Source organism: Apteryx rowi, unplaced genomic scaffold (assembly GCF_003343035.1).
Source record: "Apteryx rowi isolate R43461 unplaced genomic scaffold, aptRow1 scaffold_144, whole genome shotgun sequence".
Lineage (NCBI taxonomy): Eukaryota > Metazoa > Chordata > Aves > Apterygiformes > Apterygidae > Apteryx > Apteryx rowi.
In genome coordinates this window covers 635,619-654,279 of record NW_020447686.1, presented here as the reverse complement: position 1 = coordinate 654,279, position 18,661 = coordinate 635,619, and the positions used below count along the sequence as shown (strand labels likewise).

Below are 18,661 nucleotides of genomic sequence, written 5' to 3'. Positions count from 1 at the left end.
AGGAATAAATATAAATTAGAAAAAAAACTCATATGGTGTATGCTAAATCAACTATTGCTGCCTCCTATTTCTTCACAACATAGGAGGGTTTTCCTCCTAGAAGAACTACTTCCTGAGGGCTTTCTATTCACAGAAGTTTTCAGACTTTCAACAGTGGTTCTACAAGAGAGTCAATGCATCCTTACATTAAGGGACTTCCTGAAATTCAGTGGTGTTGTGGCAACAGCTTTACATCAGGAGATATTAGATCCAAATCATCTAAATAGACCTGGTCGTAGGAACAGAGGAAGAAAAAAAAAAAAAAAGTGGAGGTAACAAATTGTAGCTCAGATATGTATTACAGCACAGACAAACAAATAGGCAAAGTCATAAACCCACACCTACATCTGTTGCGACAAGTACAAAAATAGAACACAGGGAAGTGACACGCTGCCTTTCTCTTTTGATCTTAGCCCTACAGCTTCTCTTCTGAGAAAGGGGATCTTCACCTCCCAACATGGAGAAAAAACAGATAATTTCTCCCCTAAAAGCCATGCTTCAGAGGAAGAAAAACTGGCAAAATTCACTTGTTTAGCAAATGATAGGAAATTCTGTAGCTTAAGACTTATACTTAGATGAGTTTTGTAAAATAACATGTCACTGCTGCCAGGATTGCAGTACCTTTCCCCCTCTTCCCAGTCTTTAGAGAAATCTAGTTTCCACTCCTAAGGAGTAAGTCAGTAGCGACTGCTTCCTGGCCTTACACAAGGGCTCAGAGTGCAATTGCCAGGGGCAGCTGGGACTACTGAGAGGAGTGACTTTTTAAATGAAGGGCTTTTTTTTCCTTCTTTCCTTAAAAATCCTGACTTTCGCTTTTATGGACTACATTAGTCCAGTAAAATGAGCAGGAAGTCATTTTGAGCCCTCAATTCCGCATACTCCTCCATACTAACTTTCCATTATTTATCCCAGGAAGAAACTTATCTTGATCCACTGCTTCCAGTTAAACCAAACTCACAGTCATACAGAAAAATCTGAATAATCAGTATTGTTATTTAAAAGCACTTGGAAATTTTGAAGTAGAAAAAAGCCTAAGTGACAGGCATGGAACTTGAGTTGTAAACGGTAAGCTAAGCACATTTCATGCTTAATCTTGCCAGTTTGCAAACTAATTCTGTAGGGCCAAATTAAATAAAAAATTATTCTTAAAATAATATCACATGAAACACAGAAAAAGAAAAAAGAAATGTTATATAATACAAAAAAAAAAATTCACTGCAGCCCAATATGTAATTCACATTACATTTTAAAAAATATTTCCTCAGTCACTCATTTAACTGATTTGTAGCATTTAAGTCCAATAAAGGTTCTAGGTCTTAAATTTGATGGACTGCAAAACTTACTAAAATTATTTGTTGGCTTGAGTTTAACAACGTCTAGTAACCATGTGAATGAGGCTGACTTAGAAATGGCTAACAGTGTAAAAAGGCCTCTAATACCTAGAGGAAGCCATTTTATTTTTAATATCAAACAATATTTAGAACTTATAAAATGCAGTACTATTGTGAAAGGCAATATATATATATACTGTAAGTTATTTTAAGCATCTGAAGAGAGTTCAGGTGATTCAGTATTCCTTCCTGGACACTTACTTCTTATTTATATATCTATATCTATCTATAAATAGATAGATATAGATAGATATAGATATAGATATCTGTATCTTTTCTTCTTATATTTGAGTTCAGCAAGAAAGGACTGGAAYAGCATAGAGACAACAAAGCTGTGTGAAATTTCTAAAGGCTTTCCATAACTGCAATAATACAACATAAGTACCCAAGCAGGCACCACAAGCTTGTCAAAATCTGTACAGTTATTTCAGTGTACCACACCCCTCTTATTCCAACTATCTCATCAGTGACAAAGCAGTTAATAAGTAGCCCCAAATTATTTAAAATAAATATTTAAATCCTTAACTCGCCCAATTCTGAAGCAAGTAGTGCACATTAGCTATTGCAATTCCACCCCCTCAAGCCTAAATGCAATATATCTGACGCACATGTGCGTCATTAACCTGGGTGGTACAAAAATAACTGCCTCACTTTAAAGCCTGCTTTCTGTGCATCAGGAAATACCTAAAAAAAGCCTCTGAGAAGAAAGCAGACTTAGAAAACTACTCCCTTTAACCAATTTTTCTTCTAGAATGCTCCCTTATCCCTTGCAGTAAGTTACATGGAAATAGAATAGTTTCAAAAGAAAAATATCCAAATCCATCTGACAAATAAACCTTACATCCTGGGTTACTGTTTTTCCAATGATGCATTCCTTAGTTTTTCCAAATAATATAATCCTCTGTACTTCACTTGAAGTGCTAAAGACAAATATATTCCAAGAGTATGTACAGAAAGATCTAACAGCAGACAATCTTCTGTAACAATTCTGTTTACGGAGTGCAAATTCCTCAGAGCTACTAATAGAAATCTAAATAAATGTACATGAAGTAAATAAAAAGCCTAAGCTTTGAGATCTACGCTTGTATGCACACGTGTATTACATGTCACATACATGCAGTAACAACCTATAATATTAAAGTTGAATTCATCTTTGTATACAGTAGATACTAAATAAACATGTTACCCTGTTTATAGCTTAGCTTTCAATTAGCAGATAAAATTATTAATAAAACAAGTTCATATTTACCAGGGATGAATGAAACAATATTCCTGAATCTTCATTTGGCAAGCTGAATGCCGTATATTCAAGGGCATTGTTTTCTCCTTGCTGTTTGCAAATATAACCACAGTTTCTCTCAAAAACTGTACGAATGCCTTTAAACAGAACCACACTGGTAGTGCAACCCATTCCAAATGTGTTGAATTTTGCATTTCTAACAACCCTGATTGCATTTGTAGAATGTCTTCTTCCTTTGCTCAACAGGAATTATTTTCCCGTGCTTCACAGAAATATTTCTTGGTATCATCTTCATTAGGTCCAATACTTAGTACCTCTCTCGACTAGAAACCATCAGCTACTCATATGTAATCCTATTTGCTTCAGCTGAACACTGCCAAAAATCCAGTCGTAGAAGACAAAAATCAGAGAGTGCTGAAAAACAAAGGATACCGCAGCTGTAGAAGGCTTTCACCATGTGCTATACTCCACAACAGAGATGAAAAGATATTCCAGAGGGTCAGGGAAATAGCTCCTATTTTTCAAAGATCCTTAGAACATAATCAAAGATGAAAGGAAACTGCAAAGATACTGCTGCAGTTTCTGCTGCCAGCCACAAAGAATCCTCATCTGCTGCAAGAAAGCACTCTCCCAGAATGCTTAGCACAGAGTTCGTACTAGCAAGCATATCTTTGCTTGACCTAAATGTGCTTTTTAGTGTTTAAAATCAACAATTTCAAAATCAGAAAGCCCAAATACGAGGGAAAAAAATTATTAGATTACTGCTGCTATGGAAACAAACAATGTGTTACTGTATAAACCTACTTTACCAAATCTATATGCTAGCAGCAGGCTTTTTTCAGTTCAGGCAACCCACATGGGAGCTGAAGGCTGACAACTGTCTTTACTTTTTTCTTTCTTCCTCATATGCAAAAGTTCCCATCTGACAGAAATTGGCTTTTGCTAGTCTTTGATTGTGAATAGTCAAAAGTCACACCAAAAAGAACATGGCTGACTGAACATCTAGTTCAGATCAACATCCACCTCTAAAACAAAAAATATAGTATGAAGTTTTAAATACGTAAATTTCGTGGTTATATAATGGATTGCATCCAAATTGATTCGATTTATCATTACAGGATTCTGTTCTACAGACTGTATTAGTATCTGCAAAACAAGTATGTAAATATCTTTAATTGACTCAGAGAAGAAAAGTTAAATAATTTTTAAAATTTTTTTGTAAAAGCAACTACATGTAAAGGCAAGGAACTTGTAAAAAGTAACTGTCCCAATCCACACTATGGCAGTATTAATCTTGACAGAGATCAGCAAGTTTTATATTTCTGCTGACCTAATCCACCACAAGAAGAGCTACATTTACTTATTTTACACCCCCCCACACACACTCATACTTTTAAAAACCTAAGCTAAGTTTTTTAAAAGAGCTTGAATTTAAAAAAGAAAAAAGAAAAAAAACACACACACCTCTCTGCCAGGGTGATTATCACATTTTGAGTATTGAAAATGCACTTCTGGAGTGCCTTTCCACTGTAATTATTTTGGAGACAGAAAAGGACCATTTCCTTTAGAAGTAAGCAAACAGAAAAAAAGAGTAGTCAAATGACTGTCCAAGGCTATTAAATTTGGACAGAACTGAAAAGATGGTTGGCTATAGGTTGCATCCACAGCCAATACTTTGGCAGGATTATTTCAGTGTTTCTGCTAAATTATACAAATACATTATAGAAGTGTACTTGCATATGGTGATGGCTTTTAAGCTGTGAATCTCCTTAATTCCAAGTCACAAATTTATCAGTATGATCTGGGGTATTTAGCTTCTTGCATGCTTATTTTATCCTCTAAAAGAAAAGCCCTAACAAAGTMATTTTTTATTTTAAAACCCCCCAAAACTTTATTTTTTAATATGGGAAATGCTGGTTTCTTCTCAATTCATAATACTCAACATCAACCAAAATTCACATCAAATGAGTACAAAAACATATGGGTGATAGCATTGCTAACTGTGTGCTGAGCATATAAGGCCACAACAATTTATATTATCAACATGGTTCTCATTAGCCACATTCTTATCCAATTATAAAATGGGGTGAAAGAGTGAATTTATAAGCACAAAGTTGCTGCAATGCAGTTAGAACAAGCTAAATTAAAAGGAGCGAAGAATGAAGAGAGGGTATAAACAGATTTATGATGTGAATAACAGATTTCCCCCCCCATGCAAATTAAGTTATCTCAAGGAAATGCTTAGATGATATAGTGAGAGATTTAGATAAATATTCAAGATTTATTAGCACTTTTCCCTAACATCTGGCTAGTTAATGCATCTCAGTACACTTCCATTTTATTTCTAACCTAAATATAGCATAGCAGTATGCAGACGCATTGATTCAGAAAAAAGAAAAAAAGAAAAAAAATCAATATTTGACAGTGATCCAAGTAGTTCCTTCCAGTTCCACATTCTCAAAGGCAGCAGTTAGCACAGTTGTTAAGTTATTACATTCCACATACCGTAAGAAACACGATTTGTGTTAAGGCAGTTTTGTTTGCAACATAATAAGAAAAAGTCGGGATGGGGGCAGGGGGAAGAAGGTGAGAATTTGGCATGAATCCTACTCTGAAGCGCACATTCRTAAGCATGAATCTTGCATAGTGATGTCTCTGTACCTTCTTCTGTCTCTCTACCTACCCTACTCTCTTCCACAAAAAAAAAAAAAAGAAACAGAACAGGACAAATATGCTCTGCTCCATTCACTAAGCTTGGACAAAGACATCTCTGGAAATATGTGATTGCAAATATTACATCCCTAAACCAGACTGCATGGTTTATATGGGAGAGAAACAAGTTTCTCCTTGTTTCTTTACTCTATTGGACCTGTACTGCTTGCACTGTGAGACTCCCAAAGACAAAAACACAAGTTAGTTACTGTTAACTCCAAGTTGTTTCTTTAGAAGGCATCTCCTTTTGAGACAACTTCTGTTGCATAGGCAAAAAGAAGCAGCTCTGGTTCCCCTCCAAAAAACTGTCTGGACCTGTTGAACAATATTGTTCCATAATTGCTTATGGTCTAACCACCAGTCCTCCTCTGATTACAGTAAATGCTTAATAATCACTTTTCACTTGGGAGCTGCAGGACTTCAGACCAACATGTTAGGCAACACTGTGACAAACACAAATGAATTGCAGCACACAGAATCACATAGGTACAAAGTAAACATGCATGCTAGAAATCAGACAGTTCTAAACACTGCTTGCATGTTTCAGTTTGACATTGGTTGTCACCTACAAAGGTAGAAGTCTTTTGGGAAAAATTACCTGGGTTGATTTAAAATCTGCAGCAGACCCTACAAAATCAGAGGTAACTAGACAGAAATTTAGCAGTTGAGAGAATACAGATCAGAACTATAGAGACCTTCCAATGGAATGTTACTATAAAACAATATGGATAGTGCCATTACTATAGCAAAGCATTTCATAATGACACAGCCCTGTATCTGCAAGAGAACACAATTCAGACAGTATTTAAGCATCTAGGTCCTAGTACAAGAGCCACAAAAATATGCTTAATACCTTAAGACGTTAGAAGTGGGTACTTAAATTTCCCTTGACCCTTAACATACCTGAACCACTGCCATCTTGATAGGAGTGAACATCTGGTTCCTAAGAAATCTTAACACCTACTGCCTGAATTCAGTTTTTCACAAAGCATGACAGCATCCGTAGGCAGGGCACAACTTTTCATCTGGCAGCTGTCTATATATCAGCTCAGAATGCTGGAGGTGTGGGCCTGATGCTCCTCAGACCAAAGACATTAAAATCGACACCACTCACCACTCTTTGGAGTGCCTTAGCAACCAGACTATAGTATATTCAGGCCAAAGTACTCACTTCTGTCTGATAAACTTATGCTGCAGGAAAGAATTCAAGACCCACTAGCCCAGCAAGAGGAAAAAGATACGAATACAAAATAGTCCATACTTACTAGGAATGTTTGTAGCAAGGAGGGGGAGGAAAGTTCTGGTTCCAGTTCCTGTTGCAAGGACTGTTCCTGCACTGACTGCTTCACACAAATTCCATAGAAGAGCTTTGTCAGTTAATTCCCTTCGAGAACTAATGTTTCTTTGGAAAGAAGGAACCGTGCAAAAAAGCTGCATCTAACTGCATCTAGTGAGTTTTACTTTAAAACTCTAAAGCACCTGATTTGTCAAAACTAGTGCAGAATGTCTGCTTAGATATGGATTATTTTTGGTAAATCTTACACCCATTTGCAAGAACTGCAAGGAGGAGGAGCCAGGAAACTACAGACTGCTCAGACTCACTCCAGTCTCCGGGAAAATTATGGAGCAAACCCTCCTGGAAGTCATTTCCAGCCATATGAAAGATATGGTGGTGACTGCAAGCAGACAGCATGGATTTACCATTGACAAATCATGCCTGACCAACCTGATTGCCTTCTGTGATGACATGGCTGGCTCTGCAGACAAGGAWAGAGCAGTTCATTTTGAATAACATTACTTCAACATGGCCTCTGACAGCCTCCTACAGTATTCTTGTAGCCAAACGAGGCTGACGTGGACTGAATAAGTGGATGATAAGGTGGATGTTACCAGTGACATATTGGCAGACAACAAGTTGAACATGCTGAACAGGCTCATCAGTACAAGAAAGATACTGACATACTAGAGCAGAGGGCCCCCAGCAGAGGGCCATCCTGAAGGTTATGAGGCATATGATGCATGAGAAAAAAGCTAAGAGACCCAGCCTTGCTCAGCCTTAAGAGAAGGCCAAAGAGAGATCTCATTGCTGTATACAACTACATAATGGGAAGGTACAGAGAAGATGGAGCCAGACTCTTCTTGAAGGTATGGTCATATGACAAGTTGCGGCAGACACACAAGATTCCGTTTAGATATAAGAAAAAAAAATTTTTTTTTTTTTTTTTACCACTAGAGTGGTCAAATACTGGAATTGCAGAATCTCCATCCTTGTGGATATTAAAACCAGACTGGCCAAGTCTCTGAGCAACCTGATCTAACTGGACCTGCTCTGAGCAGGGGACTGGATTAGCTGACCTCCAGATATTTTCCTTTCAGCCTTCATGATTCCATGGCATTACACCAGGTAGCCACACGCTGACCATAAAGACAGAGAGCAAAATCCAAAAATAAGTCCATTCTTCAGAAGAAAGCCTGCATAATTACTCAAGGAGGCACGCTTGAGGAATAGCATGCTTGCATTCCCGTGTAATTTTGAAAGAGAATCTGCATATTCAGCAAGGCCTTAAGAAGAGACTCTCAAACAGAAAAAAAMCCCCTACTCTAATATCAGCAATACTAACTATACCACAACAACACGGTCACAGATTGAAGACCAGATGCAATGTATCAATTGTATGAGATGTCCCTAATATCAATGATGAAATCAAAAGTCAGAAGTTCTCTTATGAAAATTGGAGCAAGATTTAGTTCTGTCATATTTAGTCAAGGAAACAGTCGTAGCTGGCTAATGTTGCAAGTTTCTTTTAATCACGAACAGGGGAATGAATGCTGACAACCATTATGCTCTTTATTAACTTAGACAAGTGGGAAGGAAGCATAAATGATGCATCCCAAGAAATGCTGTTCCAAAGATTTTAATCTTACACGCACCATTTACATGTTACATATGTGCTGATGGAGAGATACACACAAACTCAAAAACCCACTAGTTACAAACAATTAAATATCATATAGTTCATATTTTTCGGTCACATACTTGAGAGCTGCAGAAAGGTCAATCTTCTCACAAGTTTATTATCTATAATTAACAATACATTTTCATCCACAGATAAACACTAGGAGTTGCCAGTAAAGCATGCACCATAAATTCAAGCTTAACTCAAATATATCATAAATCTGGACATAATAGAACTTTAGGAACTTGTCCAAGTCAATCTAAACTGAACAAATAAACGTACAATACTGAATGTCAGGCACAAAACACCTAGCTCTTTTAACTGTTTTTTATCTCAAGCCATAATATAAGATTTCTGATACTGAAATATGCTCATGGTACTCCATCTAGTGGTCACATACCTTTCAGCTTTCCGAAGTTTAAGTGATTATTCTGAGCTCCTAAACAACTGACAATAAACACAACATAAGCTTATTAGAGAGCTACAGAACAAGTCACTAATTATAAATATTTTCAGAAATACTTATGAAGTCATGCCAGAATAAATAAGACAAGAAAGAGTACAGTAGACCAGGAAAAACAAACCCCACAGTTAAAACCCAGTTTTGAGCCACCCTACTGTGTTCAGGGAATTTCAGAATTTCAGGACTCATACATCCTTTTATACTTTTAATTCATCTATATTCATCAGATTCAAGTCTTTCTCCTTCCATTTTTCCTAGTTCAGTCAGGAATAAGTTCCAAATTCCACTTCCTAGACCATTAGCTGCCAATATATTATAAGTATTGTTTCTTGAACTTTACTAAGCAATATTATCACCTGCCCAGATAGTATACTGCAAGAATTATCTTTTTTTATTTCCCCTTATTAGAAACTTCATATTTCATGGAAGTAAAAGCTTACTGAATTATGCTTTATGCTATAAATGGGAATAAATTTATATATAACACTGTTGGGCCATCTGAGGCCACATACAATACCAGGCAAATAACTCTGAGGTCATAACAAGCTTGGCAAGTAAAATTCCCAAGCCAATTTCTCCAGAAAACTAGAATTGCATCCCTCAAATAATTCTGATGTCTGCTATCTTTTCATTAACTTGAATGTTCTTTTTAAACTGATTGAAGATTGGGTTCTGTTATGAATTTAAAATCAATCCCTCTTGGATTACAAAACAGTAACAGTGAAGCTTCTTTCAACGTTCTTAAAGGAAAAGATACTACTATTAGTTTTCAGCTAAAGCATCTACTAAATCAGATGACATCCAGCTGCACAAGAATTAGTGCCAGTGCAAAAGAAGCTGCAAATAAGCCTGGCAGAAATAGGACTGAAATACCACTTATCATCATCCCTGTACTGGAGGCAAGTGAGGAACAGGCTAGATGACCATCAGGTGACTTTTAGATTTACTGTCTTACTCTGTCAGCATCAGTGCTCTGGTGAAGAACAGTACTTCTTACAACACTGAAGGGTAAAGACCAATGTATAAGAACAAAGAGTATGAAATAGCATTGGCAATGCCATCAATCTGGAGTATAGATGAGTAGATTTTACGTACTTTCAAAACAAAGCTTCTTTCTAAATGTTAAGCCTCACAATGCTAGGATTTCCATTTGCCGTTTGATTTTTTCACAAGCCTGTTAAAATGAGATCAAGAGCTATCTTATTAACCTTTTCCTCTCCCACTGAAAACACCTAACTTTTTCTGTAGAAATTCTGTTTTTCTTACTCATATATATTTCAGTACTCCCATCAGCAGCTGAAGTGAACCTATGCCTTGGGTAACCAGTAAGGTACAAAGATCATATATCTTTTAATAACTTCGAAACACAAGTACCCAAAGGTAGCTGAGGTCCTGGACCTGCAAACTGAAACCAAATTAAACATCCACAGAAGTTATGCACATTGAATTCCAGGCTCTGGAAATCAACTACACTCCACTTGTGATACCACATAAATTGCAACGTATTGCATTCTGCCTTGATGTAACAAAATATTTAAATGCTTTTGATACTAAAAACTATAAAAGCATCATATATTCTGAGTATAACATGTAGTCACACTTTGTTCAGAGATTAACTTTGTATTTGTAAAATATAGTCAATAGCTACAACTGAGTATCAAAAAGCACCCAAAGCAGCAGCTAAGGATTATTTATTTACAGACAGATCTACATTACAGCCTTCCCTGCATTCTAGTAGCTCTGAATCAGCATTACTCCTTTTCAGCTTTGCTCTGACTAACTTAAATCTTTAAGGTTAAAAAAAAAAAAAAGTGTGCTTCAGTTGTTTAATTATCTCTGTGTGAGGTCACTTGATATTCCCACTATATCAACAAATATGTCCCTTAGTAGAAGAATCTTCAAGAGAGACTACTGATTTCAACTTGTCAGTACTTTAATAGTGTTTATCCACAAACCCATTCATCCCTGAAAATTTTAATCAAGCTTACAAGAGTGAGGTGCCTTTTTTGGAAACTGAACAGTTTTATTGTTTGTGTGTCTCGTATTTTTCCATTTTTAGTTTTTTTTTTCTAGAATTATCACCAGAAGAGACTTTTCCAGTATACTGTCTAAGCAGCCAGGAGAAAAAAAGTCACTCTATACCATTTTTCCCTGATTTAGTCAGAATTATAAAGTTGGTTTTTATTCCAGAACTACCGGCATTGATGTTGTTGTACATAGCAAGTTCTTTTTATACTTAACCTTTCCACAGAAACACGGTGAATCAGATTTTTCTGATGATGATCAGTCTCAGTTGACTTATTTCTCCTCCTTATTGTCTCAAGATAAAAAAAGGATCCAGAACTTGCATGTTCTTTTTTGACATAGCTCAAGTGACTGAATGGCAAACTTCCTTCTTAAAATACCTGGCATCATTCCCTTCAGACAGTGAGCAGGAAGAAATACTAATTGGTCCCCTAATGGGAAGGAAGCAAAGCTTGGACTGGGCCCAGAGGCTTAATGCTAGAATTCTGGATAAGGCCTAGATTTACAGTGATAGCACCAAGACCTATCAGTGCTTGATCCCCTTGCCTGCTTCCTTGGGACACAGGCTAAGAATCCTTGGGACACAGAGCTAAGATTACATTGTTTGTAAAAAGCAACCTAATATCCTATAGAACAAGTATACAGAAGAAGGAGAGAACCATAGTATCCTTCCCCACTCCACCCATGACAGCACTTTTTTTACTACTTTGTTTTTTTTTTCCTGGACACCTATCAGTAGTCCCAAGATACCACTAACTCAAACACAGCACAGATTTACAGAACAGAGCGATTAGTTTCACCAGTTTGAGGTGCCAGACCCAGAGTTTTCAAATGTACCTCATTGCTGCTTTCTCATTTTCCCCTCACTTGAACTCCCTGAGTCTCCAGACTCAGGCAATCACCACATGCAGCAGAATGCAGAAGACAATTTCTGAATTGCCCATTCCTCCTCTCATATCTAATTCACCAGGCAAAGATGAAGAGATAAAGTGTTCTAACAGATTCAATAATTCACCCTCATACCAAGAAAGAATCCCATCCCCCACCTCCACAGTCAAATTAAGATATWTTTTTTTCATGTTTCTGCAGCAAAACTAATCTGGTCAGACATGGACTTCATTACAATATACCTTATTACAAGTAAGACATTGAAAATTCAGTGGATAAGTACTTCTTTGGAGACAGCTACCTCAGAGCTAATCACCCCAAGATCCCTTTACGACCAGCACAGAAACAGACACTGTCAGTATACGGTTCCTTTGGATTTAATCTATAATCTCATCATAAATTAGACTAATCAAACCGAACAAACCAGCCTCTTCTCTCAACCAATAATAATAGGGCTGTAGTGGGAGACTACCTAAGCTCCAAATGTCTATGAAGGGTAGGATTTCTTTGACCCCATGTTTGTGCTCCAAAACAGTTTTTGTCATAAAATCCCCTTCAGAACTTCTACTCCACTTGAAGTTCTGAAGACTTTCAGATGTCTTGTATACTTTTTTCCAAAGTGGAGTCCATTGTACCGAGGAAATTCTGATCCTTGCTTAATACTATAGAACTTGTCCATGATGTTAATCAGGTTAACATCCTAAGTTAATTTTTTTAATGTTAGAGAAAGTCTCTATTTCAAGATAATATATGCTCATTTTCACTCTCATGAAAAAAAAAATCCTTTACAGGAAAAAAGAAAAAATCCTATAATATCCTTATGATACAATACCTACCACTATTTTACAGATGATCATATTTAAGATACTAAGTGCATCTGTGCCTCAGAGGTGAGAGAGAATATAAGCCTCCTTCACAAACTTATCTGTCCTCTAGATTAAGGCCTAAAATAAGCTTACATGTTCAGAATTCCTGGAGCATCTTTTCCACCTTTAAATATAAGTAATTTCAAAAATATTTCAATTAGAATGGTATTGTGTAAGACATTGGCTATTTGTGCAACTTAATGCCTTTTCCACTTTGCACAATTAATGTTTAGAGAGACGCAAACAACCTAAGGAGGAAAAAAACTATATAAATACATACATACATACATACAGACATACAGACATACAGACATACAGACATACAGACATACAGACATACAGACATACATACAGAGAGAGAGAGAGAGAGAGAGAGAGAGAGAGAGAGAAAGAGAGAGAAGTCTGTCTTTGCCCTCTCCCAAATGAGAGTGTCTTGCTTTCAGTGTCTATATCAAATTAAGTTCAATCATTCAACCTCAAAACCAAAAGTACTAGCTAAGGAGGAGAGAAAGTTTTATGTACCTTATATAGTATTTTTAAGATCAGTGCACTAGATAAGTTCATCAAGCTTCATCAGAACTTTCAGGTCTAAATAAGAGTTACTTAGATAGCAGTGATGAAGATGTTACACTCTTTCCTTACCTCCATAAAGAGCCACTGGTACTAAATAACCTGACAGTTAAAAAAAAATTCTTAAATAAAAACAATATAGAAAATACATTATTCAGAAGGACAAATGTCAAGTTTCCTGCTGTTTGGAAAAATAGAAGTCCCCTAACTTGCTTCAGTGAGCTAGCAGTAATTTTTCTTTATTATTTCTGAAGCAAATATGCATGAACTTGGCAGAATCTTAAAGCTACTTCATAAATATAAATATTTGGTTCAATGATTGAGTTTGCATGTACATGGACATATGTGATGGTATCTAATCCCAGCACACACTACGCACATGCAGGCAACCACTAAGTCAGATAGCCATCTATGCTTAAAATTAACTTGAACAACTACACCCATCCAACAGAGAAACTGGTCCATATTAAAAGTCTAGTTTTCAAAATTAGTAGGTACATATCCTTCCAACACATTTGCATAGGAGCATAATGCAGTGTCAAGAAACAGATGACTAAACTGGATATACTGTATTAAGTTTGTTGCATAAGATCTTCAATATGGGAAAAAGAATCATAGAGTTGTGAAATTCACAAGTTTAAGTTCAGGTGCAATGAGTTCTACTTCTATCAAGATTCAAATATGTGATCCTGCTTTAGTTTTAAAGGGCATGAGTAGGAGGAAGACGATGAAAAAGTAGTTATGCTGTGGTATTCTGTRCTGCATGAAAGTTACTGCTGAGAGCAGACTGAAGGCCCAATCCAGCATCAGCCTACATCTGATGTTTGCTGTATTATAAACAACTATTTTAAAGCATTTAGTCCTGTATTTAAAACATAATTATTATCTTCATCCAGTAGTCTACTCCATTCAGCAGCACAGAAAAGCTGCTTTGCAGGAATGCACACAATGCATGTGTCCACAGGATATCTAAAATCAGAATGAATGAATCAGAAAAAGAAATACCAAATCAGAATGAGTCCTACATAATCCTTCCAGTAACTATGTTCTTGGAAAAACAAGATGCTAAAAGCATTACCATATGACGTGGGGTGCACCATACTTTTCTTATGGGTTGAGATTCACAGAAAGCAAAGATCAGGACTGGAAAGACAAAGTTGACATTCTCTCAAATCCAGACCCAAGTCTTAAAAAAGAGAAAGAAAGAAAGAAAGAAAAAAAAAAGGAGTTCAAGATCAAGGATTTGTTAGGATATCCAAGTGTTGTCTTTACAATATATGGTCTTTCCTCAATATCTGGAGAGCTAAATTTTTGCAAGAGTTTTAGAACTTAAGACTTCGATCAGGTAGACTCAGTTACATATAATGCCTAAGACTGTATTAGATAAGATAGTTTCATCCTTCAAATACTCAAACCTGCTTTATATGTTCAAATCATAAAAGGAGAACCAGTCAGGATAATCAGGGTATCATTCAGATTTCACACTGTTTTCACATATCCCCAGTTTCAGGCCTCTTATGTGCACTGTTAATTTTAATATAGGGGAAACAACTTTCTCCAATTTATTTGGTATATCTAAACCCTTTCATTATATGTACATGTGCTAAAGGCATTTATTGACAGCTAGGCAGAAGAAAAGCAAAACTGGTATGCCAAACATTCTCTTAACTGCTTATTTACCTATCCTGAAGAGTAACCTTAATTTTACGTAGAGTAGAATATATTATTTTGTCACCGAGATAAATTATCATTAACATAGTATTTAATGAGGCACCAAATATCCCTCCTGAAGTCCTACTGATCTGTAAAGAACGTGTTTTAGGTAATTTATCACCACTTCAAGAGACTACACCACTTCCAAGTGGGCACGAGTGCTAAAACTGCATTGGAATTTGCTCTTGATAAGATTGCTGGTTTAAGAGACAGGCTCATCAGCTTCTTCGGGTGGCCATAGTCCCCACATTAAGTCACATGACTAGGCTCAAATCAAAACAATATCAGCAATGCATAGGAAGACTCTTCTCAGCAAGGATGCTATTGTCATGCATAAAATAGCAAAAACTGAACCCAAATAATCAAGATATGTGCTGTGTACTGGTTTGAGAAGCTCCTTACCAAACAATACATTTTCAGCTCAGCCAACCAAGATGTACTCGTTGGTTCAGCAAACTAAATCAAACAGAAAGAACATATGAGATGTTAAATGTTGACAGGATAGCTTGCTTAATTGAATTAAACTACCTTGACTAACTAGCTTGACTAATAACATCTGCTTAGTGGTTTCTTCTTTTGTTTTTTTAACTACTGAGCAAAGCTATTTATTCTGTCAGTCGGCTGAAAATCTGACTTTTGTTCCACTGAAGAGCAATCTGAAAATTTAAGATACATTGTACTACCCTAATGACACGCTATTTTCAATCCTTTTTCATGAATATGATCCTAGAAACATTTACAAACCAGAAAAGACAAGCATATTTTATGAAATGCTATCTAATAAACCTCATTGACAGATGTGAAATGCATTTGTCTTAAGTATATCAAGGAAGACTGACTGTAGTGTTGATGGTAAAAATAGATGGAACTGATAAACACCAGCCACAAAAACAAGCTGGAGAATCTATACAACTTCAGAGGTATTAGTAGTTCACCTCTGTCTCCTACTGTTAATAAAGACTGGATGATTTGCATCACCTTTTTAATAGACTCTGATGCAGAGATGTACACTCTGAAGCAATATTTGGTTGTACCATATCTGAACAGATCATCCACCAACAACTGCTAGCTTGAGCTCATTGTTTCCTATCTCCAGATTCTACACTGCAGGACTAGACAATGGACAACAGTTTTAGTATTTTTTCCAGTACTGGAAAGCTTCAGTAACTGTTCACAAGCAAGTGATGACAGTAAGATCACATTAGTTACCAATGCTGAGCAATGTTTTAAGCAAGACATTTTGCTGACAACTAAGTTCAAAAAAAAATTCTGAAGGATGCTTTATCAAAGAGCTTTTAGAGGCAGTTTAGGAAAAAAGTGTGCTTTCTTTTCTTTAAAGAAAGACTTCTTACTAGCCTATTCTACAACTATCACAATACTGGTAAGAATGCTGTGTTCATATCAGCCTAAGAAATTTTGCAGATAATAAAGCTTAGAAACCTCAACAGCTCAGAAGCAGGTCAGACTCATAGACGTAAATCTTTTTAAAAATTCTGTTGTAGCAGAGAAAAATATTATACCCACCTAAATTCCTTCTTTTCAAAAAGAGAAAAAGTACAATTTCATTCCAAATGTCACAATGCTTGACAAGAAGAGTTACAGCAGATTCAAAGGAGGAAGATATCCAGCTTATAAATAAAGGAACACCTGAGATCACTAGCCTTTTATTACATGAATTAAACAGTGTGGGAGCAGGAACAGAGGAGTTCACTGATGACATGAAGAGTATTTGGGATTGCAAGAAGGATGCAACAGCAGGGGCAAAATACAGTTGAAAGAGGAAGGTGAACTTCAGCACAAAAGTGCATGGCGGAGAGATGGGAAATTTGTTCTATAAATCAAGCTAATGGAAAAGATTGCAAACCTGATGTGAATAGTAAGTCACTATTTTTGATGTCTAAAATAGTGATGGAAGACCATATCCAGAATAAGATTGAGCCAATACTCCACTTTCTCACTTTCTACAATCACTTCTTTCACCTCCTAAAAATTCTGCGAAACATGCTGTTGTTGCAAAAATATCTGAACTTTAGTGAGTACCGCACTCTCATTTATTTTATCAACTGGAATGAATTAAAGATCAGATAAATATTTTCCCCCTCATCTCAAAGAAACTTGTTATAAGCAAATTAAGAAAAACACTGTTGTGTGTGTGTGGGGGGGGAACGGGGCATGGATGATTATTTTAAAAGAAACATTTATTTGTGACATGAAAATACTTAAATACATTCCATGCTCCCTCAGTATAAAAAAAATTGAATATATATACTCTTCTTCTACTCTTTCCCGGAAAGACCTGATCCCTGGAGAAGGTAATAAATAGTAGACGTACATTACATGTATAYGTACTAGTGTCTGGCAGAAAGCTGTCCTTTTTCAGGTGGACCCTGAGCCATTCGTGTTAAGTCTTCTATTAYGCACTCTTTGAACCACACTTAAATGAAGAATAATTTAATTATAGAACCATCATTTAAATAAAAAAGGTTATTTTTCTTTAAATTACAGCGATAGTGTTCACTCCTCTCACAACACATGACTATGACAAGACAAACCATATGTTCTGATGAGCAGTACACAAAAGTTACAGAAGACCACATTTAGCGCCAGCAGGAGTGAAAAGCCAACAACAGATCAGCTTCCAGTGTCAGGAACCCCCATCACTGAAAGCTCCCTACTTACACAGGGCAAGTGCTTACTAAAGCATTCCCCTCGGAGATAACAAAACCACATAGAAAACAAATACATACTATGAATAAGAGTCCCAAGAAAGCAGCCCTAAAAAATCTTGCCGAGGCTGTTAAAGATGTCATCACCTGTGTACAGCCTGGCAAAAAGAACATACTTCTCCCTAGGTCCCTCTGTCCCAGTTTACAGGTACACCTCACCACAAATCCACTTTCAGCAGTTTAATTTAACTAATAGGCAAAACTGTGAACTGGGAAGAACGCATACCACATGCTAGCACAGGCACAGCGCTGACAGTGTGGACAAGCAAAATATATTAAACCATTCCTGCTAGACTTGCCAGTACTCATCTATCATTCCGCATGATACACTCGATACAACAAAAAATGTATTTTAATTGTAAAGTGAACAGACAGTAATAATATGAAAATTTACTTTTTATACCATTATTTTCACACACACACACACACACACACACACTAAGGCACTTCAGTGAAGGCAAAGTATCAACTGCATCCGTTTTACATGTGGAGCAAAAAAGGAGGCGCACATGCCTCTCCATGCATCTCAGGCATAGTCCCCGTTTTCATGAGACAAAAGCCATTAAAAACACACACATTAAGAGACCAGACACCTTGCCAGTGAGGCAGGCGGCAGCGAGGAAGGTTTCAGGGGAGCCGCAGCTTCCCAAAGAGCTCCGCTTGCTCTAACTTCCCCGCACCGCCTCACGCCGGAGAAACTCGCAGTGACCGGGAGAAGTTTGCAGCATGCAGCAGCAGAGCGGCAGCGCACGCCAGGGCGCTGCGCCGCCGGGAGCGCCCAGCCGTACCCGACAGGCGCCGCATCCCATGGCGGCGCCCCGGCTGCAGCCGCCGCCGGGAGCGCCTCCGCCCGCGCGGTGCCGACGGCCGCCCCGGCACCAAGCCCGCAGCAGCCCCAAGGGGAGGCGAAGCGCCGCTCCGGCCCCCCTTCCCCTTCCCCCTCCCCGCCGTGACAGCCCGGGCGGGCCCGGAAAGGATCAAAGGGCCCGTCCCCTCCTGCGGGGCCGCCGCCTGCCCGGCCCCCGCGGCGGGACGCTGTCCCCCCCTGCCCCGCAGGCCACGAGCCGCGCC

General features: G+C 37.6%; 1 protein-coding gene across 5 annotated transcripts in view; it reads right to left on the bottom strand.

Moving 5' to 3' along the window:
• Nucleotides 1-18,661, bottom strand: part of DOCK9 (dedicator of cytokinesis 9) — a 141,107-nt gene that overhangs the window by 121,786 nt on the left and 660 nt on the right. The window lies entirely within an intron of this gene.